This window comes from Danio rerio, chromosome 12 (genome assembly GCF_052040795.2).
Source record: "Danio rerio strain M-AB ecotype USA chromosome 12, GRCz13ab, whole genome shotgun sequence".
NCBI classification, from domain to species: Eukaryota; Metazoa; Chordata; class Actinopteri; order Cypriniformes; family Danionidae; genus Danio; species Danio rerio.
In genome coordinates, this window is record NC_141032.1 from 9,364,958 (window position 1) to 9,389,554 (window position 24,597).

Sequence of the window (24,597 nt, forward strand, 5' to 3'; positions counted from 1 at the left end):
TGTAATTTTCTCATATTCTACAGATGAGAATATATAATGTTTCTAAAACTTACAATTACTTACACAAACTTACATAAACCCTTATATTTTAATTACTCAATCTTAAATAAAAAATAATCATTTAAACTGATTTTTTATAGTTTTTTTTTTTTATTTAATTTGTTTAAATATATCACATAAAACTGGTCAAAGCTAATATTGAGCCAGAGATTACAGAGATTTGGTGTTGAGTCATTTGATAAAAAGCACCTATTTTACCCCTTTACAGGTTGTAAGATAATACTTTGGTGTCTCCAGAATGTGTCTGTAAAGTTTCAGCTTAAAACACCCATCAGATTTATTCAAGCCTTTCTGAAACGATGAGTAACACACAAATGCCGTCTACAGTACACGAACACAGACATATACGGTATGCACGTTTTCTGGCACCATGTGGCTGTGGTGTTTATACTGGTTAAGAATTTCATAGCCATTTTACTCTCCTTAATAAACATGCTCCGTTTTAAAAACAATTTAAACTTAAAAAATATATTATTGATGTGCATACACACAAGAGAGTTGTAACAAGTTTTAATCCCAGTTTCTTTGCAAAAAATGTTCTGTGGACATGTGTATCCGTGTTATTATGGAGACATGACACTTTTCAATCCATTCGTTGGGCGGGGAAAACCGCACTCCTACGTCACGTTGCGATGGGCCTCAAAATCACTGGGATTTGGGTCCTATTCTAACATTAGTAAACTTTAAAAACAGACTTATTGTATTTCTTACTTATTTGTAACCTACCGTTTAAACTACCTGACCTGCATGGTCTTTGTTTTACCCATAAACAAATCATACAGTAAATGAATAAAGGCAAGATACACACATAATTACCACCTGTCAATCACTTTTTCTGCGGGACTCGTGAATAGGCAGTGATCTGTGTCGTTATAATGGCGTCGGTAAAAAAAGACGCACTACCAACAGGAACCAGCCAACAGTATCTGAGGTGTTCGCTAAAATGACTAAGTACAAGTGAGTGAAAGATTGAAGCAGTCCTCTGACTGCCTGGACCTGCTGTCTCGAGCTCATATGGCAGTGTGTGCGTCTGTGTCTGTGTGGTCACGTGATGGGTATTATCAGAGGTAGAGAGGAAGGAGGGCTGCTCAGAAATGCTACACGTCACTGTGGATGTCAAATCGTTGTCGTTCTAAAATGCCATTTAAAAACAAAGACAGTGTAAAGAGGGCCTGAGTCTGTACTTTTCGCGAGCGGATTTGCAACGGGGGCGGGCAGAGGATCGCGATGCCGGTGTTGTCTATCGGACGAACCGTACGTAATATGTACATAGCAGAGCTTGCAAAACTGTGTTTTTTTTGTCGACAACACGAACGTTGTCAACATAACTCACTGGAAATCCAAAATGCTTACACACCGGCGACTTCATTGAAAGAGGAGAGGGTTTAAGTTCTGTCGACGGGTCTCCTGCTTCTGCAGTTTAACAAGAACTTCAACAAGCCTGTTATTTTCCCACTTGGCAAGCCAAGCTGACGTGACATGGGGGCGTGGCAGCATCGACGATTCTATTTTTTGATTCGATAATCGAAATTGAGCATAAATTTCGATCGATTTCGATTAAAAATCAAAATCGTGACACCCCTACACAGTTGACTGTGTGACTTTCATCATTGGTGCCCTTTAACTCAATTATTACAGACAATTTGCAAGTTTGACTCAGACTTGACAGCAAATCTTCTTGAATGATTCATTAAAAACATCCTACTCCTAAAAGAAACTGATTAAGGAATCAGTCATAACTAGTGCTTTAAGTTACTGCAGGTAATCAGCAAAGAAAATATAACAAAGAACAAGGTGTACTTTGTGGCAGCCGATCTTCCGGTTTCACGGTGTAAAATTCATACTACAAACCGACAACTCAATCAAATCATGAAACAGTTGTGCCATAAGACCTGACAGCAGAGCAGTGTTTCTGGTGAAGAATTGCGTAATAGACACAATAACATCAGGTTGTTGACATACAGAAATATCTCAGCCCTCGATTGACTGAAAAGACCTGGAGAGAGAGTGTTTACTAAGAGGAAATGACTGCTGTTATCTAGGCGAGACTTGTGTGATCACCATTATTTACTAATCACCATTTAGCAGTGCTGCAGCATTACACACACTCTGCAGAAGCTGCTGGATTAAATGCACTACTGTAGATTACATCAAAGCTGATGAGAACCTGCTGCATTCAGAGTTAGGATTCAATAATCTCCGTTTCCTGAAAGAGTTCCATAAACTATCAGCAGTCAAAGTCTGAAAACTAAAATGCCATATTTCTGAGATCCGTCTGGAGTATTTGTGCAAAACACATGTGGAACGGTAACAATGTGCCCAAACCAGGTGTGACATGACAGTAAAACAATAAATCTATTCCATAATAATCTGACTGTCAACGATGTCAAACAAGACATGCTGCCGATTTAACGCTTTCCATATACAAAAAAAAAATTACTATAATTAAACACATACGCTTTCATATCAAATATCAAACATGCATATCAATTATGTTCTGAATTACCAACATTTCACTTTCAATTGAAAATAAAAAAACAAGCTACCTAATTTTCGTTCCTATGTATGACAGAATAGTGGGTTGGTTGTGAGGTGTGATTTACGACAGTACCAGGCAGGTTATTAATCATGGCTTGGCACTGGGTTAAGTGGTGCCCATTTACGATGACCACTCCACTTACAACTGAACCAAAGCTGCCATCACCTTTCCTTAAAAACCGTGACCCCTAAAGCACACACATGCCAGTGTTTTTACAACAGATCCACTTTCTTTTTATGAACAGACGTCTCTTCTGCATAGCCCTGAGCAAGTTCGGCCTGTCCAGTCATGTGTGAGAGCAAAACAGAGACTCTCTGGACAAGAATTTCTAAACGTTGCCCACTGAAAGTCTTTAAAAAGCTTCTACTGTATACATGAAGAATCCAATGCAAAAAGTGTAGCAGAGGCCAGCTAGTGAAGTGCTGTCCAGGTAAACCTCACTCATCTGAACGCGAAAAGGTTTACTAGTGACAGACGTTAGAGGCCATGGTCTTTAGCCTGCTTGTTAGAGCAACCGACTCCCATATAAAGAATCGCCAGTTCAATCCCAGCTCAGAGCGGGTTGGGGGTAGTAGGACCGGTGGGTTACATTGGTGCCATAACCCAAATGGGAGTGAGGTTTAGGGGGGTGAGTGCAGCAGATGCCAGCTAGCGAAGTGCTATGCAGGTAAACCTCACTCCTCTGAACCCAAAAAGGTGCTCTAGTGACAGAAGCTTGGAGCCATGGTTTTTGGCCTCCTTGTTAGAGCAATGAGGAAACTCCTATTGTTAACTCCCATGAGGAAAGTCGCTGGTTAGATCCCAGCTCTGAGCAGGTTGTGTGGTGTAGGACCAGAGAGGTTACATGCATACACTGCTCTTGCGCTTTGGTCGACAATGCAACACATTTGCATGGGGCATTTAATAAAATGGGTTTCACAGTGCAGGGCTTTCTGCTTTCTGTCGTCACACTGAACAGTGCCTACAGCTGGAGAGAGAGAGAAACAAGCACACCAAACACAACTGAGAAATGTGCTGCAGCATAACCTATTTCAGTCCATATTTTTGGAAAATTAATGGCCAAATGCTGATTACTGTCAATAGATTTCAGCAGCCGAAAATTTGTTTCATCACTAAGAAAAAGAATTACACTTGGACTTTCATGAAATCTAAATACATTCACGCGTTCGGCAAACGCTTTTGTCTAAAGTGATGCATACATTTTCATGCGTATTTTAGAAACTAAGCTCATGACCTTGTCATCGCTTCTGCCACGCTCTGCTGTTTGAGCTACAGAAAAATAACAGCACAAAAAATTGACACCATAGAGGGGGGGTGGAAAGGCAACGATTTTCCACATGGTGCATGAACAAAGAGGCCCTCTGTTTCTCATTACACATGTGCTCGCTGAAGGAGTGTATTAGGTTAGTGTTTCTTTAAGCGCCCGGCACATTTTTCAGGCGCCTTCCAATGTTTGGCTTTCAAACCGGGGCTGAAGAAAGATGATCCCTTGACAGCACTGCTTCATTATGGAACAGGCTGGTACAAGTGGAGGGAGTGGCTGGCCTGTTTTCCACACCCAGCCCCCTGGCTGCCACACTGCTGTCTCACCATACCTGTGCACACACACACACACAAACACACGAACACACTCTTGCGCGCACACATGAAAGGAGCACCTCACTGAAGGGAATAAAGTGAGACTAACCTACACCTCCACCTCCTCCCCCTCTTCCTAGCCTGGGAAAACAGATTCCTGTGTTATGGCTGTGAAACCCAAACTTGAACAACTTCGCCTTGAGTAGAGCACAAGCCGTTTCCTGGGTTGCCATACAGGTCGTGTTCATTACACTGAATGCCAAGAGCTCAAGTCTCCACATGGAGACGGGTGTAGAGTTGCTATAACACAGGAGTGGAGGCGTTAACCCAGAGCCAGGATATGGCAGTTCAAGTAAAAGATGGAAACATGAAAGCAGTGTGAACAAATGGTCTTGTGCTTTTAAAGTTAGTCGCACGTGATGTCAGAAAGCAGTCAAGTGCACTGATCAGGCCCAGTGGTTCTGTTTGAGATGAAGGCGTTCATAAATAATGGACAGTGCACTGGCTCCAAGGTTCATCTCATTATTGCAAATGGCTTTATGTTCATCCTGCACCTCATCAGGCTGAATTGAAAGACGAAGGATCCCATGCAGACTGTGAATGACAGCTGACATCACTCTTGTTACCCAGCAGCCATTAGCATCACATTACATGAGGCCCAGCACAAGCGCCAGGGTAAAGCAGACCTAGATATGCCTGTAGAACAGTTAACAACAGGATCAGGTCATAGAGTAGATATTTGTGCACTGACACTAGTGGTATTATGTTAATACAGAAAGATTTAGAGGTATTTGTTTACATTATACAACGATCTCAGTAAAAAATAAACAAATATCATTGCCTTTGTACTGTCTTTTGAGCACATTTGATCTAAAGAAAGGGTCTGCAGTAGCACAATTTGACTATGTAGAACAAGAACATAATCCAACTCTTCCTGATGCAGTCCAGCAGAAGATGACACAATGTTGATGCGTAAATCCAAATCCCAAATAGAATCAAACTTCCATGAAGGAACTCCGCTTTGACTGCTCAGTACTTGCCTCAATGGGGACTTGGCAGATGTGTGCATCAAGGCTGCATATCGGCACAAAGTGGATGTTCATAAGCACCTTTCTTAACGCTAAAATGAGAACTGGAGAACACTATGGTATTGTGGATTCACTTTTTATTGTTTATTTGGGGCATATATGTAGTGGTTGTTTACTTTTATTGAACTTTATCTTAACATACCTCATGCAGCCAAGAGTTACATTCAGATATGTAATATTAAAACAAAGCCAGTAAGCAATAGTTAAGAAATATCGAATTATAGCAATCTGGATTTGCTTTTATTAGCTATAAAATGTACACTTCAGACATAGGCTATGTTTAGACGACAATGCAACAAAAAACAGAACGTTTTCCCTTGCATTTTGAAAAATTGATTTATTGGCACAGCGTTTACACATATCACTGAAAAGGGCATTATTTCGTGTCCCAGGCCACTATATGGCAATGTAACCTTTATAGTAGTGTTGTCAATCGAGTGTCGAGTTCGGAACTGAAATTTTTAAAAGTCGATTTGAGTGCTGTTCTTAAACAATGCTGATTGGCCATTGTGATCACAACCGCAACAGAAATGACTGATGTTTGGCTGTTAAAGGTCATGAGTTCACCACTCTTCACTGCTGTTCACTAAGTGCTACACGGACACAGGACATTTCAAAGTCGCATAGATCAGCTTGTCTGTCTATGAGCTGACATACGAGCGATCTACTGATGGATCAATTGATCTAACAATAATAATAATAATTTCCGGGGGAATTTCCTCATCCACCAACAGTGTGCAGCATCCACCTGGATGACGTGACGGCAGCCATATTGCATATGCCAGGGATAAACCCCTACTCTTTTTCTTAGGACATCATGGGATTTTTAATAAGCACAGAGAGTCAGAAACTCTGTTTAACTCTGCCTAGTCCGAAAGATGGCGCTCACTGAGCAGTATAGAGTCCCCATCAATATACTGGGGCATTGGGACCAACACAGACCGCAGGTTGAGCGCCCCCTGCTGGTCTCACTAATACCACTTTCAGCAGCAATATAGCTTTCCCATCTGGTCTCCCATCCAGGTACTGACCGGGAGCAGCCATGTTTAGCTTCAGCGGGCAACCATGGGAGAGTAGCATATAGATGGCTTTGAAACACTTCATGTCGCTGTATCTATGATTTGCACTCTGTTAGCAGGAAATTAAAAATTCAGAGTGGTACCGAACCCAATACTTTTGACAACTGTACTTGTTAGTAAACAGAATCGTTAAAAAAAGGGATGATGTGCCGTCAGCGCCTCCGCACTCATATCTATGTTTTTTTGCGATTAAAACCAACAGTTAGAATGCTATAGGAGATGAATGCAGTTGCGACTTTAACATGTTCACCATTCAAAAATACAGAGCTGGTAACATTTCTTAAATGCTTTTCAAAGAATTCAAAACTTTATACCAAATCTCAATCTTTGAATCAACTGAATGTGTTAGTAATCACTAGCCGTAGTCGGTCAATCATTAATCACAGTCAGTCTATCACATAAGTTATTTGCAATCACTTAAAAGCTATTTGCTAAACTAGTGGCTTGCTGCGTTGACTATAATGGTAAGCCTAAATTAATGGTAAGCCTACATTTAATTTTCCACAACGAACTAGCTGTTGTACAAGGTTATTTTTCCAATAGGCAGGGATAAACATGCCCGCTCCAGTCGCCATCCCTCCCGCAAGGCTTTTGTAATTTGTAGGTTATGTGGGTTTGCAGCTAGCATGCCAGCTCCAGCATAGTATTGACTGATCATCACGCACAGCCCCTGTGAGCAAGCAAACAAAGCAGCCAGACTAATGATGTTGATTTATTCACATAAGCCTTTACTCAGAGACCAGATAAATATAATAGCCAGAGCCTTGCTTGTATGGGTGGAATTTGCCCAAACACAGATGATCAAGATGTGTTTTGATTGCACAAGACTATCAATACAGCGAGCCATTTGCATCAAAAAAGGCAAAAACAGTTCATTAAATCACTGTCTGGCGTAACAAAACATTCTTATCAGTGGTCGAGCGATATTAGTTTTCAGTGGCTCAACATCTGGTATAAAATATATTTAAAATGCAAATTTAATTTCAACAACACTTAATTTACAAAACAAACACAGGATTCCTTGAATACATTTCAACAGAAAATAAGAGAAAAATCCATAGATCCATATAGTATAGGATATATATTTCTGTTTTATTCATTCATTCATTCATTCATTCATTCATTTTGAATTGGCTTAGTCTCTATTTCAGTGATCGCCTTAAGCCTGGTTTATACTTCTGCGTCAAGTGACCGGCGTAACCCCTGGCGCATGCAACTCGCGTGGCTGTGCATTTATACTTCTGCGCGCTGTCTCTGCTGGTCTGCATTAACACTTCCGAAACACTAGTTGGCAGTGAGGTGTAAATGTTCCTCTGTGTCGAGTTTCTTCGCTGCTTTTTTGCTTTTCCTGAACACTTCCGGGATGTACAAGTGGCTCATTTCCAACAGGAGCTCCTTCGCGGGACTCCACACTTGTAAACAATCGCTACATTGGGTTTGCGCCATTCGCGCGGCTCTCGGTCCCGCCCAGACTCGTCAGCGATACCAAGCCGACCAATCACAGAGCTTGCGCTACGCGGCGTTGCGACTTGTAGTTACATTTTGAGAGGTGCACGTCAGTGACGGCGACTGCCACGGCAAAGGGCTATGCGTCAGTGCCGTAGCATACGCCGGTGTTTGACGCAGAAGTATAAATCAGCCTTTATCCAGCATATGTTTTACACAGCGGATGCCCTTCCACACTAATTCACACACATACTCATACACTACAGACAATTCAGCTTACCCAATTTACTTATAGAGCACGGCTTTAGACTGTGGCGGAAACCGCAGCCCCTGGAGGAAACACACACGAAAACGGGGAGAACATGCAAACTCAACACAGGAATGCCAACTGGCCAAGCCACAACTCGAACCAGCGACCTTCTTGCTGTGAGACAACAGGGCTAGCCACTGAGCCACGCGAAACCTTTTCTGTATTAAAAGAACATTACTAACAGGTCATTTTTTGCTTTTACATATTAATTTAATGACATTTATAACCTTCAAAATATTGCAACATATATTTTTGAGTATGTTAGGAACCCTAGAGCCCACCACTACCTACTGCACCACCGCTTCGCCCATATTACAAGATATGATAGAAAAATTATAAAAGAACTATACGATTAATATAGACTTCTTGGTATTGGTTGGGGCCCTCTAATTGCCAGAGGCCCTAAGTGGCTGCTTACCGCACTTATTGGCTAAGTCCGCCCCTGATTGTCCTATTAAATATACTATTAAAGGTATATAAGGTAAGGTAGAATGCAAAATGGCTTAAATGTTATTTGTGAAATTGTAAATATATATTGCAATGCCAAAATATATTGAGGTCATTTCCAAGTATTGCACAATAAGTCGATATATTGATTATTGTGACAGGCATTGTGACAGCTCTATCTTCTCTGTATGACAAAATTTCTCAAATCCAAAAGAAAATGTTTTCATTTCTTAGAATACTGACTTGCCTTGAAAGTGTACAGTATAGTCAAAACCTTATTGTGCCCCTGATGCTCTCCACATCCTTCCAGAAAGTTTCCAAATGTGTACTAGTGCTTTCAAATATTGCACAACTTCAGCTATTTCAACAGAATCTGCTGATTGAAAAAAAAAGAAACTCTCTGCAAAGCTCAAATGCAAAGCTTTTATGATCCGAAATCATAAAATAGCACTAACATGCTCTCCCTCAACATCTGCTGATAAAATGGAGTGTGCCACCTATAAAAGATGGGACGATGTAGCAGAAGGAGAGATGTTTGTCTAAATACAAGGTCACAAAATGCCACCATTACTACATCTGTCAGAATGCAGAGCGAAGTACCAGATGTTTTTTTTTTTTTTTGGCACAGGGCAGCGGGATTAGTTCATTCGTCTATAGCTCAGTCTTATAGCCTGTGATCAATAATTCAGAGAGCCCATGAGAGACCGGGCTGTATTACAGCACAGCTGATGAGAGCTGAACACAACAGCAGAGGCCTGGCGAATCACAAGAGGTGATGTGAGAACAATGATAATGCGCGCTCGAGGGCTCTGGAGTAGATATGAAGTAGTTGCAAGCTCTTGAAAGACGACTGAGTCTGAGTTTATGAAGATGGAAACGAGCACAAGAGGGATAGATGGAGTCCGAGTGAGATCACGGCCTTCCACTTGAGGAAAAAACACAGCAGTGGGTCTGTTTCAGATTACCTGATTAGCTGGACATTTCAATAAGTCCATTCAAGCTGGTGTACGGCTGGATTATAGAGGAAGGGAAAAAAAAAACATCTGCTTTGAGGTTAATCTTGTGATAAGGTTCCCTTCCATCGCTAGGTCAATTGCATGGAAAATCCAGAACAAACATTAACATTCTGTGGGAAAGTTTACAGGCGCCGTGGACAATCTTGACAGGCATTCTTGTCCCAAATGTATCTTGTATGATGCTTTACAATTATGAAAATTCCGATGATATGAGCCAATTTTATTCAGAATGAATATAATGCATCGGATGATCTCCAGCATACAATAAAGATTTAATTTCACAATAGCAGTTAAGCCACCTAACTTAACGAAAAAAACTATTCTGGCATGCTCTTATATTTTTTAAGAAGCTGTTTGAAAGAAAAAGGATATTAAATGAACGATTTGTATAACTCATTTAATTTGGGGTGACCATCTGTCCTGTTTTTCCAAACACGTCCTCTTTTTGAGATAAAAACAACAAAAAGTGTGTTTTGCTTATTAAAATTTGCGGAAAGAAAGAATCTATAAATGTCATGGATCAGTGATTAATAAAAGAATGGAATTCGATTATTAAAGAGACTATTCCGCTAGATCAGTGGTCTCAAACTCAATTTCTGGAGGGCCGCAGCTCTGCATAGTTTAGCTCCAACCAGCTCCATGACTGCTTCTCAATATGCGTTCTTCAGCGGTCTTGCATCCTCGTGTTCTTGTGAAACGTCATCATCAGCTGCCTAAGTTCAGTTCCAATACTTACGACCGCAAGTACGGAGGACGCGTGAAACTTCCCGGATGTGTTCTTGATATCGAGGACGTAAACATCGAGGAAGTAAACATTACCATGGACGTCTTAATAAAGGAATAAACACATTAAAAGTGTTTGTTTGCTGAAATTTGTATGAAAATCTGTTTTATTTATATTGTGCAACATATATTTATAATGTTTTTATGCAAAGTATATGTTTTAAAAAGGGGAAAAACAAGAATCGTTGTATGAAGGCTGTAATGTTTAAATAATTTACCATTTAAAACGCGTGAAGGTCATGTGACCATCAGGAAGAACGCAGCATCTCAATTCTCAAAGGACGCGGTCTCTGCCCCCGCGGACACCTGGCAAGACCGGTCTCCACAAGAACACAAGTCCGTTCTCTGCGTTCTTGGAATTGAGAAACAGCCCAACTCACACCTGCTTTATAGTCTCTAGTAGTCTTGAACACCTTGATTAGTTGCATCAGCTGTGTTTAATTAGAGTTGGAGCAAACACAGAACAGAAACTCATCCTGCTCTATATTTTCACATTACTTCATGTTTACACTCCGCCATGTGTAAATAACAAAGCGGTCCTGCCTAAATATAACTGCGCATATATAGCTGCCTACCACAGCATAAACAGAATACCACAACCTCTACAGTCTGACATATTTGGACCACTGCATGGTATATATACTGTCATCCAGCCCAGCCCCAATTCCCAATGTTTTGACATGCAAGATGCCGGAATGTCATTTGGGAATGCTATCAGCGGTGGCCGGCCTCATGTAAGCACTAGACATGCAGTCCTTATTCGACACCAGGGAAAGCAGGTCAGCTGCATTCCTTCATAATTGGCTATTCAATCGGTTATCTAACCATACAACTAGCAGCTATGCATGAACACACGCAAAAAAAGCACACTGGGAAATGAAGAATGACCAGGATTGTTAATACCATGGTATTTTGCTCTGCTTTGATAGAACTCAAATATTGCTGTGATCAATGGAATCATTCTGTGAAATAATAAAGGATGATGGAAGAAGAAAGGAGAAAAAAAAGGAAATAAGAAAGCCATCTGTCCACAGCACCAGCATTTAGCTGAGCATTAGTACCACATGTGCGCTGTGTAACACACCACTGCCTTCTTTTTCCTCTCGACACGCCAGGCGGAAAAACAGACAACAAACAACAGAAACGTCTGTGAATTAGCACGCGCTGCCTCAGTAGCGTCCTGATGTGAATTTCAGGACAGGAAAATGTCACAGCAGAAATCTCTTTAGAACATGCGATGGAGCAAACTTAATGGAGCTCTGTACATCTGCCCACTAAAGACCTAATAACAACAACGGCAAATAAATACACAAAAACAGTTTGATATTGTTTAAACAGTGTCTTTTTATAAAGTGCACAAAATAAAATGCTTTATTGGTCAAGTAAAAATAGCAAGTTTAACGAGAATATTAAGCTTCAAGAATCCTTGTGTATTTTTTTCCCTCAGTGTCAGTATATTGTGCGCATTCGCACCTATCTAATATTTTTCAGATTGAACTGATCATTTTATTATTGAAGATATGGTCTCACGTCTCATCAGCGGTTCAGAATATTCTCAAGTCTATTAATTTGCTACTGCTACAAGTATGTTTTATTTACTTTTAATTCTTTGTAACTTTGTCATTAATCATCACTTCAATTTGTTTTATTAATAATAATAGTGGTATTAAATTCATTAAAGGTCAGATATCTTATATTAGTCAGACAGTGAGAAAAGAAATTGTATGAAAATAGAAATTTATTGATAATTTTACATATGGATGGCAGCCCTCTGAATTATAATTGCATCAAATCACTGAGGTCCATAGTGATTCCCGCCTCCAATAGGTAAACGATCATAATGAGAATCCATGATGTGGCTGCAAATTGAGAATATTGTGCACTTTCGCACACACTGTGAAAAAGTTCTGTGCTAATGACATGTTCCCATTGTTACTATGTGGCTGTGGCTGAGCGCAAACATCTCAATGACGTCCCTCATCAGTCGATTGGTGCATCTTTAATCCTTATAAATATGCTAGTTATGCAACTGAAAGCATTCTGAGATACCATGTGCGAGTATAATTGGGTTTTCTGCAGGGAGGAAAGATTGGGACAGACTCTGTGCAACATCATACACAATCAATTCATCTCTAAAACTGAATTACAGAGCCGGTTCAAAACTCATTGAGCTAAACACCTAGACTGCAGCTCTGGCATTGACACTAAGACTCTTCCAAAAGATCAATACCCACATCACATTGCCTTCCGAAATAAACTGAACTTCAACAGAATACACAGTAAAAAATATCTGGGAATTAACAGTTTTAGTATAAGTGTTCATAAGCGTTTTCCGTTCATTTACGGTTGTAAATTGCATTATGGGAACTTGTTCTGTCAAATTTTGATGTAAAAAATTTTATAAAGTGATTTTTTATTGTAAAGTGACATTCTAGTTGTTTGAAATAATATAATATATAAGAAATAATAATATTACTCTATATATATATATATATATATATATATATATATATATATATATATATATATATATATATATATATATATATAAATATATATATATATATTAAAGTATATTATTAGAATATTATAATAATAGTGAAATAAGTCTGTAAAATAACAGAAAATGCACTGGCAGGGAATTACAAGGTTTTTGTATCATAATACACAGATCTGGACGACGCAGTGGTTCAGTGGTTAGCACTATCGCCTCACACCAAGAAATTGACTGGTTTTAGTCCCAGCTGGGCCAGTTGGCGTTTCTGTTTGTGTGGGTTCCCTCCAGATTTCCCCACAGTCCAAAGACATACGCTTAAAGTGAATTGGGTGAGCTAAATTGTCCGCAGTGTGTATGAATGTGTGTATGGGTGTTTTCAAATACTGGGTTGCAGCTGGAAGGGCATCAGCTGTGTAAAACATGGTAATCTTTGAAATAGAGACTAAGCCAAAGAAAAATGCATGAATTCAACACCAACCCAGACAATATATCACTTTAAACTATTAAACTGTTAATAAAAGTCCCCTTTTCAAGATTAAAAGTGTTTAGAGGAATAATACATTTCCCGTAATGCAATTCAAAAGCATAAATAAACAGGATTAAATTAAAATATTCACAAAATATGAAAAAACTGCTAATTTATGGATATTTTTACAATGTAGACAAAATGATCTACAAAACGATCCACAAAGAAATCTTTGATATTTCACTTCTTCCTGTGGATTTGTTTAAAATCAAACAATGCAAACGGTGTAACACCCTCTTTTAAGCATGGGACAATAACCAGTTTCAAGATTTACCGCGATTTGGAAAAGTCAAGGTATTAAAACCACAAAAATCTTTTTTAAGGCCGTTTCTAAGGTATATCTAAAAGGTTTTTTAAGTGTTTTTTATGTGTTGTAAAGAAATCAGTGTTTTTGAAGCTAATGAAGATAGTAGAAGTCAATGATTTATTTAAATTATTTAGCCTGACATGTTTACTGTTCAAAAATATTACAAATGTTTCCTAAAATGAAATATATTGTATTCGATGGGGGAAAAAAGTTGTTGTCTTTACAAAGACAACAAAAACTAAATTATTTTAGAGTAGTAATCTCAATACTGCGATACTGTGATACCATTGTATTTTTATCCAAGGTTACCATGCCATCAGAATCCCATACCAGCCCATGCCTACCCTCAATACACTATGCACGACACAACAAAACCACAAAGCTTTGTTTGGCAATCAATAAGGCGCATACACAATGTAAACGAGGGATTACTACTTGAGTCAAGAAAGTTCTGTTGATTATGAGTTTTTGTGAGAACCCAGAACCTACCAATGAGCTCCCGCTAAACCACACAGCTATGCATTTTAATGTTAAATCCATTCATTAAAACAATCAAGGCTAATAAACGACTGATTTTAGTCATACAGTGTGTGTTTGTTGACGATAGGCCATTGAGTGACCTTTAGCTGGGTGTATGCAGGGAGGGGATCTGAAACAGGGCTCAGGTTCAACATGGCCTTAATGTCTTTCAGCTGTGTGCAGAAATGTGAATTCCTCCAGCGATCACATAAATCTCCAACCCAGTTCACGTGCTCTCTTGATTCTTTTCCTTTCTCTCACTTTTTCCTGCTGTAGAGTGCCGAGCTCCTACTATGTTCTTGTGGTTGCTATAGAAAACAGGATGTGATAGGGGAACTATTTTTTTTTTTCAACTTTATGGCACCTCCATGTGCTTGTCCAGCACAGCAGGTGAACCCTGAAATGGGAAACATGAGCACTGGGATGACAAGTGTACACACACCAACAAACTATTTTAGTTCATTTCAGGGCTGAGGCTTGACTCAGGGCTAACAAAAAAAAAAAACTGCTTTCTATTTTTCACAATCGTTACTGGCATTGTCTGTGCTTCCTGTCGAGAGGCCACTATATTTCTCAACAAGCAGCTCAGATTCTGAGGGGCCGACTGTGTAAATCAAGCTAAATGAATTTCAGCTGTTTAGCCAAGGAGCTGCGGACTCGACTGCATGTTAGATGCCTGCTTTAGCTAATCATTCGAGTTAATAATATTAACTGCAGCATGAGAGTAAATTGATCACACAGACCTTCAGACCAGTTGGTATGACCAAAAAAGCAAAGCCTATTTGGGATACACAATGTTAGTGGCCATACTGGTTTTGCCCTAAATGCTTGTTTTCCGTTGTAATATCATTACTGTATTGTTTTTAACAATAATACCTGTTCTCTTGGGTAGGGATGTACGATTCTGGCTAAAATGAGAATCACAATTGTTTTGGCTTAAAATCAAGATCACGATTTTCTCTCAATTGTGTAGATGTAAAATAAAGATTAACATGAGTAAGCTATTATTACTGTGATTTCTCAAACATATGGTAAAACAACAATAATATTATTAGGTCTATGTGTAGCACAACCATTTGTTAAAATGCTACATTTTGTGTAGACTTGGTAAAAGTCCACACAAAGTAAAGTGATGACACTAGAAAATAACTATTCATAATTCTGAAGTTATTATCTTTGAGATATGAGATATGTCATTCACAGTAATATTACACCAGATTTTCACTGGTAAAAATGAAACAGTTATCATTATCAGATTCCCTTTTGCATTATAATCAACATGATATAAGCTAGAGTCATTATACTGACCCAGTAAACACTTATTTTTCATGCACAACACTTTGTGTTCGCTATGAAAGGAAAAAAAAACATATTAAATGCTTGTCGTAATTAGGCATGGGATGATAATTGTGTTCAATATACCAAGGTATGGAAAAGTCAAGGTTTTAAAACCGCCAACATTTTCTGTAATACTGTTCCTATGGTATGAGTAAGATTTTTTTATGACAACAGTATCTCCAGCAAAAAAGATATCCAAAGATGCTGTTTTTAAAATGTAAAGAAATCAGTATTTTTGAAACTAGTGAAGTCAGTGATTTCTTTTATTTATGCAGCCTGACATTTTTACTGCTCTAAAATATTTTAAATGTTTCCCAAATTAAAATATATTGTGTACAAAAGGGGAAAAAAGTTTGTTTTTTTACCCAGACATTTAAAAAAATATATACTTTAGAGCAATAATCTCAATACCATGATACCGTGAAACCGTGATATTTATATCCAAGGTTATCATACCTATTCATGTAAGAATCTTACACTGGCCCATGTCTAGTCATAATCATAACTTGCGATATCATTATTTAAATGATGTGCACGATTAAGGTTTCACTTTCACTGCCGAGTGCGGCTCATGTCATGGCTGCCGTCACTTTGAGTTCAATTTGAAACAAACTGAAAATTATTCACAACTTTATTAGCTGTTATTCACAGCCTATGCAGGTTCTGTTCACTAAAGAAGACACTAAAGTTCTCTGTGGTAAACAAACTGTGCTTCAGCTTATGTGTGATTCACAGCCACGAATAAGTCATTCCATGAAGGCAGAAATGACATTTTTGGGTGAATTATACGTCATAAATACAATTTTAACACCATTTGGAGGTGTCCATGTTGCTGAGCAACATATATAAATCAATGTGAAGACTTGTGGGATGCCTTTATGCTTCTCTCCTGACCGTGAAACCATAATCTTTTTTCGATTAATCACGTAGCTCTACATGTGGGTCTGCAAATATAACTTAACTTTAACTAAATGTAATTACATTTTCCTTTAACTTATTTCCTTATCAGGGGTCACCACCGTGGAATGAACCACCAACTATTCCAGCATACGTTTACTCAGCAGATGCACTTCCAGCTGCAACCCAGTAAACACTGGAACACACAATTTACATTTAAAGAAATTATTCAGGCAAACATTAAAATGTACTCAGTATTTATTTATCCCCCTTAAGTAGTTCCAAACCTGAGTTTTATTTCTTTTGTTGAATACTAAAGAAGATATTTTGGAGAAAGCTGAAAACTTGTAACCGTTGACTTGGTAGGAAAACAAATACCATGGTAGTCAAAGGTTACAGGTTTTCAGCTTTCACCAAGATATCTTCCTTCGTGTTCACCAAAATTAAATTAAAATTAAAAAACAGGTTTGGAAAAAGGGTAAGTAAATGATAAGATAATTTTATTTATATTATTATTATTCTATAGATTGTTAAGGGTTCGACGCTAAGGATTTTTTCTTAGGCAAGTGGCTTACATTTTTACTGGCCCTGACAAAAAAAATAAAATTAATAGCCATCTCTCAAAAGCCGAACAGAACTGTAGACGCTTTTTATTCAACATAACTTTTCTTTAAATAAAACCGACAATTAAAAAAAAATACATTTGTGATGTAACTAAATTAAAATCTGGTCTGTGAATCTAGAATTTTATTATTTTTAAAATGTTAATAAGCACAAAATGAGCAAAATTCAAAATGTTATGCAAACAAAAAGAGCAGTATGGAAAATATGCAGGTATTTTATTGCAGTTCTAAATTATTTAACAAAAGGTGGCTGATTTTTTTAATTAATCAATACAAATCAACCACCAATAAGGTAAGAGGAACCAAAAAGCAATATGTTGTTTAGGAAATCACAGAAAAGGTAGTATTTAAAGACTTAAAGCACAAACTGTTTCTCGATTCTAGGACAGTATTTGCTCGCGACTGACAAATAGTCGCAGGCAAATAAAGCTTTTGGTGACTTTAGGCAGCACTGGCCACTAATGATCCTGTCTACTGCCCCAAGCATCTCGCACGCTGCCAGTCCTTAATGTTGAGACCTATTTTTTGAGTGAACAATCTCTTTCACTGAATTTGTAGTCCCCCCCCAAAGTGTCGTTGTTGTATAAATGAATAGCCAAAACCCATTAACCAGTTTTCAGGTAGTAAAAGCTTTTGTAAAAACACACGCCAAATTCCCTGTAATATTCAATGATGTTCTAGATATTAAAAGAATAATAATAATGTTCATATTTTGGTTATGTAAACCCACATGAAGCAAATTAAATGTGCTATTCACTCTTTGTCCTATTAAAAACAGTGGCAAAGCCCTTCTCGAACTGTATTTAGTCAATAAGTAATATAAGGTGTAGGGTTCACAGGACACTTACGGTAAAACTTCAGTTTCTGCAGGCCAGTAGGTTCTTACACAGTTAATCATCTTTAATCTAACACTGAGCAACAGGATGCAGATGATATGCAGAGATCAACATCATAACAACAGCACAATGCAAACTAGTACAAATCACAAAAATGCTAAGTCATGAAAATATAGCCTATGACCCCAAGCAGGACAACATTTGAATGTTTAATTGAAAACACTCAGCAAAAGCTGCGTCAACTGCTCGCAGACATGTTACTCAATAAACAGGCAGACACCAGCCAAGAAATTTCAAAATGTTGAAGATGATGTATACGTCCCCATGCCAAGAGTAGAAACACAGTGGGGTATTTTAGCCTCCTAATGGAAGACAGACGTCTGGCCACAGGACTCCCGCCAAATTGCAGCGAAGGCAAACAACTGCACCACGGAATGGAAACTTCATTTCCACTCTTTTTCCTCTTGGCCTCTCTCTCTCTCTCTCTCTCTTTAATAAACAAAAGCTAGCCTAGTCACAGAACTAAACTCCCGCATTTGATCAGGGCCCATTATGTTAAACTGCAACATGATTGCTGTACAGGCTTGTTGTGTTATTTTCACTCACTTACACACCTGTAATTACAGTGGCTATAGCTGCCTGGTGATAAAGAGGTGTTTGGAGTCCGTAACAATGACTCTATCAGTGAAGAATGTTTGGGTCCAGTCCAAAACGGTCCTTAACATCTGAAGTTAATGTAACCTATTATGAGCTCCGCATTTCATGACTGACATGTCAAAGCATTTGCATCTTACTGTTACTTGAGCGCTTGCTGCATCTCGCACGGATACATGGGGTAAATATAAGAAGACCAGGTGGCAGCAGTCCAGGCTCTGTCTGGTATTAAGATGCCTTCTGTCACTGCATTTATCTCAAGCCTGGCCTGATTCTCACAGATGGGATTTTCCAGCAAAGCGCTGCAAATGAGTGCAGCCCAAGAAACTCGCATTCCATTATCACATTCCATGAGGACACGGCCAAAACCACAAGTGAACATTCAAGCGTTTTGCCAGCACAACTGAAATGGCTCTGAATTTCCATTGTGATTTAGGTAGGAATAATTGTGGACATAAATACGACTGCCCATTCTCAATAGTGTATGAAGCAAAGTTTGAACCTTAGTATTTCTTAATGCAAGTAAAGTACTGTTGGCAAATTCAACAGACAAAGGTAGAAGACAAATTTTAAACTTCACAATTGACCATTACACCTTCAATTTTACCAATTTAACCCAATTTCAGCTCAGGTAAAGGCCCTGGTATTGACCTTATTCTTTAATGTGCGCTCGTTTTTGACTAAGAATGACTAGGAATAATAAACGGCAGAAAATGCTCAAACTACTTGCTCTAAAAACAAGTGTGTGAATGACTATATAAAAAAGTAGTATAAAAAAGTAGAATAATGAGTAAAATCTCAGTTTGCAACATCAAACAGCATAACAAGTCGTTTTTAACGTCTAAAAATCAATGCAAGTGAACAACACCAGAAGTCTCGAACCAAAAAGATTCCAGTGGCTACGCCTGTGGTATGCCCACATGTAGTCTGCGCTTGAAGAAATCTGCAGATGTTTAGTTCATCATTTAGTCACTTATTTGCTTGTGTAATTGTGTGTACATTTATATTTATTCAGTTTTTAAATTAATTGCAGTAATATTATTGACTTATATGAAAATGCTTGTTTGTTTTATTTACAATACAGTTTGCAAAATAATTTTTTCTGTCTTTTTGTAGATCTATTATATGAAAGACTTGCTTTGATTACCGAATAAGTGGATCTAATTGGATTTGCATTGTAAACATTAAATAAAAGTTTTAAAAGTATTATTTTTTATGTCATATAATAGGTTTTTTCACAGATTTTTTAAAAAGTTCATCACAGAAATAGCAAAAAATGTCCACAGATTCTGTCTGGCCCTACTCATAGGCAAAGAATAAGGTCAATACTTTAAACAAAGTTCTTTTTCTCTATTCGTTAGAGGGAAGTTTGAATAGGCTGAGTGATGATAAAGATTGTATAAATACTCCAACACCTGTGTGCAGAAGGCAGGGTTGTAAAAGTGTCTTGCTGCTTACTTGTACTATTAAACACAACAATCAGAGAGAGGAGAACTGTTTCATAAACATTTGACAAACAGCCTTCTGAACAGACAAGAAGTGCCATTGGTGGATGACATAATTTTATATTGTTTTTGCCGCAGACAGTTAAAGGTCTTTTGACACGGTCACACTTCTCTTTAAAATCTCTTCATGAGCGATCGTACAGATGTGAATACATCTATGCTAGCTTTGCTACTGTTGTTTAGGGATGCATCAAATATTCAGCCATTAAAAATATTTGGCTGAAAATGGCACAAATGATTTGGATTACCAAAACAACACAGCAGAAACAGTATGTTTTGATGACACAAACTAAAACAACTGCCTGTTTGTCTGAACAGCACTTGGTCTATTCCATCTCTTTGGATCCTCTGAACATCATCACAACTGTACTTGATAAAGATCATTACTTGGATGCGGAAATAAAGCAGCGCACATGCAAAATAATCCAGACCGTGATGAATACAGAGAACCCATGAAGAGAGTAGCGCACCGTGCAAAAGAGAGAGATCAGTGCCCCTTTGCATGAAAAGTAGTGGAAACAATCCCTCAGGTAAGGAGTTTCATTAAGAGCATTGAAACGAACTTCTTAACTGTGACCCTTATCAAACCATTAACCAAGTTTTTACCATATTAGCCATAAAACATAGTAACCACAAAATGATTCAAATATTTTTTAAACTTTAATATTAATTTATGCAATTGCAATGCCTTGATTATAGTAAGGTTAGTACACATTCATAGACATATTGACAAAGACATAAACAAATTTGCATAATTTCTTTCAGTTTTTGGCATTGCTTTCCTCTTTTTCGGTTTTTGGTTTCAGCCAAGAATTTATTTTTTGGTACATCCCTAGTGTTGTTGCTTTGAATCATGGATATCTGACAGCCAATCATTCAATCACACATTAAATAAGGCAAAGTTGCAAAACACGCCCACCAATTGCTTAATCGTCACAAACCAATGGAATCTCAAAGATGTTTAGAAGCCAAAATGAAATTCCCAAATAAATTCACTTTAGTGAGCTGCATTAAAATGAAAAAACTAAAGCCCCTTTCACATATACAGACCTTTCCGAAAAATTACCGTCAATTTTCCGGAAAGGTTGTATGTGTGAACAGGCCCTTTTTGAAAATACCGGTAAATTCGTTCTGGCTATTTTCCGGAAAGAGAAGTTGTAACATTACCGGTAATTTGCCGGAATGCTGCGCTGTGTGAATGCAGAAGGAAGATTGCCGGAAAGAGCGCATCCACGTCTAGAACGTGCTGACGTGAGACGTCTACTTTAGCCAATCAGAACAGTCAGACGCATTCACGTGCGCGCGGTTTATGAGAATAAGAGCCTTTGAATATTTTTACAGACACCTTTAGCTGCTAGATGTTAGTCAGATAACCTTTCTATGTTCCTTCTTAATGCTGTGTAAATAATTATCGATAAAATGTTTATGATAATCCGTTGTTTGTTTACCTTCAAGCTTTGCGTGTGCCCGTGAGCGCCCATAGCGCCAGCACACACACATATCATGAACATCTCGACATGCGAAAGTGTTTCTCTATATGTTTCCATCCAAAGAGTTTGTAATGTAGTCAAATGTTTACAAACACAAGCGCAGCTGTTTAGAGGTCATTTCTGGTTAATGATGTCAGAATTTACCGGCATTTTGCGATGGATGTGTAAATGCTCTTTTCCGGAAAAATTCCGTAACGTCCTCGCCTGTGTGAACAGCGCTTTTTTTAATTTACCGGGAAAGTCGTTCAAGAAATTTTCCGGATATTTACCGGTATCACTGTGTAAAACGGGCTTAACTCAAACAAATAAATCGTGGGCCACAATTTGATAGTTTTAAATGAACCAGGGTCTTACCTCTCCGAACAATTACAGAAAGCAGAGAAAAATGGAAAAAATCATGTAATCAGAAACAGTGGAAATCTAAAATAGATTCTTCCACTTGGAAATATCTAGATTACTTTCTACTGAAAGCATAATTCAAGGATTTGAAGCCACAAACCTCATAAATGTTTTTCAGTCCAGTGTGTAGTTCCCTCTTGAAAGCTTCCGGATAAAATTTAGTGTCGTGGTGAACTGATAGAAACCCACTCAATTCCTAGAAGCTGCATATACTGTAGCAGTCAAGCAATTTGATAGGAGCCCGTGATATTCGCAAGCGCTTTCCAGTTTTATGCGCACGTGCATCAGACAATCAGAAACCCAACAGTGGGCGGCCTGTGGGCATGCCTTCTAAGGCTGAAACTAGCATATTACAGTTTTGTGACAGTGACTGTGGTGGAGTTCAGCTCAGGTGAAGTCTGCAGGCGGCTAAATTCACATAATCCAACACAGCAGCAATAAACAGTATTTAAAAAGATCATTACCGCTTTCAAAGTGAGACTTTATCAGTGCATGATTACAAACCACAGCCACATCTGGAAGAGGGACTTCAAATGCAAGAAGCGGAGAAAAAGTGTTATATAGGCATTTAAGATAAACAGGAGGCACAGATGAAGATCACTGAGGGCTGGGATTGCCAAAAAAAGAGGTGGGAAGAGTGTGGGTGGAACAGGGGCCCCATGGGAAGCCTGAGCTACAGCCGGAGCAAGACCTCCTGCTTCTGTGTGTGAACTCAGGGATGTCTCTCCAATGCACCCTTAAATTACCACCAAGTCCCACGCATCTACAGGAAATATCCCCCCTCAGGAAAAACAACATAATTTACCATGTCCTTTGCTTCCTTTACATAAAACTAAATATATGAGTCTGTGACAGCAGAGCCGAGAAATTCAAAATAACGCTGCTCCACTACAAATCTCCCGCCATTTTCTTAAGGATGCGAGCCCTTAACGAGAGCATGCTGTCTGCGTTCCAGCGTAAGGCCGCAGCACAACGGGCCTTTTCAGCATGTCGCCTACGCTCGGATGAAACCGCACTCTGACATACTCTAACCAGGCCCCCGGTTTCAGGCCCCCAGGGGAGCGGCGAGCAGAGGACTGGGTATTGCAAAAGCAAACAAAGTTCCAGATGAGGCGCTCCGGCAGGATGTCAGCCTGGGTCTACAGAAATTCCATCCCACTGTTACACGCAACCCCATGAAAATAACTGTTCCCAAAGACAAAAGATCACATCTCCAGACAAGAACCCAAAACTGCTTTGTGGATGACTTCAGACACAAACTATTATAATAAATGGCATTGTTTATTTTTTATTTGCAACAGCTGTTTTGTGTACACTCAGACACTGCACTGCCATCTATTGACTTGGATCAGCATGATTTTATCTGTGTTTGGGGGTTACAGTAGAACTTGTGAGTTAATGGGTATGTTCACATTTGTACAGGGCTCGGAATTAACCTTTTTGCTTGGAGGCACTGGTGCTCCTAACTTCAAAAATGTAGTCGCACCAACCAAAAATTATGAGCACAGTTACTAAAAATGTTATATTAACAGATTTAAATAGAATAGAAATATAAAATGGGTAGATTTAAACGCGGTAACCTGAAACATCTGTACCATAGACTTTATGGTAAATAGTTTTAGTCGTTTTCAAAACAGACTTGAAGCCACTGGAAGTCTTTTATCCACTCTTCGAAAAGTGTAAATGCTGGATTGACATTCACCACATGACCACAAATCAGATGTGCTATTATTTCTAACTCTAGGTGGTTTCTAAAACAAAATCTGCCAGTGTTATTTTCATTCTTTTGTCTTCAACGCTTCACATTTTCAAGGTTGTAGCGTCCGGTCAACTGAAGGCAGAAGGATTGACTGAGTGATTGACAGCTGATAGTAACCAATCCATTCGCGTTCAGTTACAGCGCAGTGGGCCAATAAGAAGAGTGCAAAGGTGGGGAAAACATTGCAGGCTTTTTTTTTACTTCAGCAAGTTGACAAATGTAATTTTTTTAATTAAAAAGGATCGAATGGTCTATTTTTTATCCAATTTGGTTTTAAATAACCTTATATTTCTTGTGTATTAATTATGTATTAAGTATATTCATTTTTAATCTGAACTTTTGCAAGATTTGCATTCACATTCACATTTAGTCAAATAAACCGCAATAAGTCTGTGAAGCATTATAAAAATACACTTCGATAAAAATAAATGAATAAATAAATCACAATGTCAACACTGTTCATTGTAGTCAGCCTAAAGTAAGGCTGGACCGACTTTTTTTACTTTATATTGATCTAAGACAGTGGTTCTCAAAGTGGGGGTCGCGTAACAATGGCAAGGGGTCGCTTGGTGATCTCCAAAACTCAAATAAGTTTTATTGAACTATTTGAAGGACCATATTTTACTCATAACCCACAGAGGTTAATAGTTGTGCTAAATAAACAACAACATACAAATAAATTAAAACAAAATTATTATTATATTATTATTATCTATTATAAATGAATAAAAATCAGTCATCAGCCTTTACTTTTTATATTATAAATTAATAAATGAATATAAAAAATATATATGGTTATTAGACTGTTGCATTTATGTGTTGTCAATGTGCTTATGTTATACAAGCCTATAGTTGTGTCTACAAAGTTTATATATTTACAGTATAACCACCTTGAAAAATG

The 24,597-nt window shown here is 38.3% G+C and overlaps 1 protein-coding gene and 2 long non-coding RNA genes across 16 annotated transcripts in view; 1 reads left to right on the forward strand and 2 right to left on the reverse strand.

Moving 5' to 3' along the window:
• LOC147834393 (uncharacterized) overlaps positions 1 to 24,597 on the forward strand; it is a 529,770-nt gene that overhangs the window by 353,733 nt on the left and 151,440 nt on the right. The gene's annotated exons all lie outside the window — the stretch shown is intronic.
• The window catches only part of jmjd1cb (jumonji domain containing 1Cb), a 231,102-nt gene that overhangs the window by 188,488 nt on the left and 18,017 nt on the right, over positions 1 to 24,597 (reverse strand). The window lies entirely within an intron of this gene.
• Positions 19,571 to 24,405, reverse strand: LOC147834394 (uncharacterized). Its single transcript, XR_015503865.1, has 2 exons — positions 21,392 to 24,405; positions 19,571 to 21,098 (listed from the first exon to the last, which is right to left on the reverse strand). It is a non-coding gene; the product is annotated as an uncharacterized LOC147834394 (long non-coding RNA).